Here is a 2,500-nt window from a genome sequence, read left to right as displayed (position 1 = left end):
CAGATGCGATGGGGGACGGTCAGAGGGGGCGCGGGCCCTGACCGTGTCCCTATCTGTCCCAGAGCTCAGACCCCGGCTCCGGGAAGAGGTGCCCTCCCACCCCGGGGCTCAGTCCCAGCTCTACGTCCCGTGGTTCGGCGGGAGGCAACCGGGACCAAAGTAAGTAATTCTAGTCTCACGATGGACCAGTTATACCTGGTTCTGGACCAGCCTTCTCTTCCTGGCTCAACCCCCAAACTGAACCCCCCCACAAGGCTAAGTTGTGGAACCTCAAAGGGATGGGCCCCAAGGGCTGAGCACCATAGCCTAAAAGCAGGTAAGGTCCCAGAACATCAACCAGAACCTCTGGGGCTGGAGGGCCTTGAGAGCACAGAACATCCCAGCTAGCAGGGATCTGAGAACATGGAGGGTCAGGCTCCAGAATGCCCTTGTTCTGACATCCCCTGTTACCTCTGAGGCTCACAGAGAGTCAGGGGTGAGAGAGAACACAGGTAACTGGATTACGTGGTCTCTCCTCCAGTTCTGACATGCACGTTCTGGAAGGACCCTTAGAACCAGAACACAGAATCCCAGAGCAGGGAGGGAAGAAAGAATGTCAGAGCTGGGAGGGACCTTAGAACAGGGGATGTCAGGGCTGGGGGAGGGTCTTAAAACAGGGGATGTCAGGGCTGAGGGGAAGGGGTCTTAGAACAGAAGATGTCAGAGCTGAGGGGAAGGGGTCTTAGAACAGGGGATGTCAGGGCTGAGAGGGTCTTAGAACAGGGGATGAGTCGGGGCTGGGGGAAGGTCTTAGAACAGGGGATGAGTCGGGGCTGGGGGAGGGTCTTAGAACAGGGGATGTCAGGGCTGGGGGAGGATCTTAAAACAGGGGATGTCAGGGCTGAGGGGAAGGGGTCTTAAAACAGGAGATATCAGAGCTGAGGGGAAGGGGTCTTAGAACAGGGGATGTCAGGGCTGAGAGGGTCTTAGAACAGGGGATGAGTCAGGGCTGGGGGAGGGTCTTAGAACAGGGGATGTCAGGGCTGGGGGAGGATCTTAGAACAGGGGATGTCAGAGCTGAGGGGAAGAGATCTTAGAACAGGTGATGTCAGGGCTGAGAGGGTCTTAATACAGGTGATGCCGGAGCAGGGACGGACCTTAAAACAGGGGATGTCAGGGCTGAGAGGATCTTAGAACAGGGGATGTCAGAGAGGGATGGACCTTAGAACAGGGGATGTCAGGGGTGGGAACTTGAGAAAGGAGAATGTTAGAACCTTTAGAATGTTGGATGTTAGAACTTGAATGGATTGAAAACAGAAAATGTATGTCAGAACCGGAATGGAAAAGAGAGACCTTATAGTTCAAAACTTTCCTTTTAAATCAAAGGCAACTAAGGGAGGAAAAAAAAAAAAAAGAAAGAATCGGTAGAGGGAAGGAGGGAAAAACAAAGAGAGAATAAGAGAGAGGGGAGGGAGGAAAATAAAGAGAAAGGAAGAAAGGAAGAAACAGAGAAAAAAGAAAGAGAGAGAAAGGAGGGAAAAGAAAGAAGGAAGAAAGGAGGGAAGGAAGGAAGGAAGGAAGAAATAGAGAGGAAGAAAGAAGAAAAAAGGAAGGAAGGAAGAAAGGAATGAAAGAAGGAGGGAAGGAAAAAGGAAGGGAAAATTTGTGCAAAGCGGCAGAGTAAGTCGGGGCCACGGCTGAGATTAGAACCCGGAGCTCTGACTACCACGGCTCCTTCCTGGGCACCGATGCAGGGCCCGCTTGCAGCTTGCTGGGGATGTGACAACGTTCATTTTAGTGAATAAATTCTGCTGTTTGTTGCCTGATCAATGACGCTGATTGGTCGATGTCCACGCCCTTTGACCTCCCCCTCCCTCTCCATCCTAGCTTTACAACATGATCGGGACGAAATCCCGTCCTTGCCCGGCTCGGTCCGAAAGCTGCGGCACGGCTCACAGAGCCCTCGTGGCTCCCAAAGCACGTCCCGGGTGGGAGCGCCCCTGGCTGTTACTGTAACGCCCCTTGTGGCTCACGAGCCCCCCAGTTCCCGACCGCTTTTCAGTCCCGAGCCCTCCTGGGCTCACACACTGGGCCCCTCGGCCGGCGGCTCTGACCCCCGGCTCGGGGCGCCCGATTTCTCGGTGGCTGTTGGCAAAGCCTCTGACCCCGCACGGCGCTCCACGGTCCGGCCGCACACCGAGGCCCCCGCGCTCGGCCCTCTCTGCCCCCGGCCCCCACCGCCGCTCAGCAGGGCGGCTCTGGCGCCGGAGCCAAGTCTGCGCACAGGAAGGCTCCTTGCCCCGAGTGAGACCCGGCTCCGACATTTGCTAACGGGGACCCAGAGAAGGCATCTCACCCCGTTTGCCTCCGTTTCCTCAACTGTCGAATGAACAGGAGAAGGAAAAGACAAACGGCCGAGAGTCGGTCACAACCAAACAACAACAAAACGGCCCCTGGGCCCTCAAGAACCCTGTGAGAGCCCCGGGCTCTCCGCGACGCCCAGGAGGAACCGAAGGCCCAC

At 56.1% G+C, this 2,500-nt stretch overlaps 1 protein-coding gene across 5 annotated transcripts in view; it reads right to left on the bottom strand.

Moving 5' to 3' along the window:
• Window positions 1-2,500, bottom strand: part of POU2F2 (POU class 2 homeobox 2) — a 69,682-nt gene that overhangs the window by 46,252 nt on the left and 20,930 nt on the right. The gene's annotated exons all lie outside the window — the stretch shown is intronic.

The sequence above is a fragment of the Antechinus flavipes genome, chromosome 3 (genome assembly GCF_016432865.1).
Source record: "Antechinus flavipes isolate AdamAnt ecotype Samford, QLD, Australia chromosome 3, AdamAnt_v2, whole genome shotgun sequence".
Lineage (NCBI taxonomy): Eukaryota > Metazoa > Chordata > Mammalia > Dasyuromorphia > Dasyuridae > Antechinus > Antechinus flavipes.
This window is presented reverse-complemented; position numbering and strand designations above follow the sequence as displayed.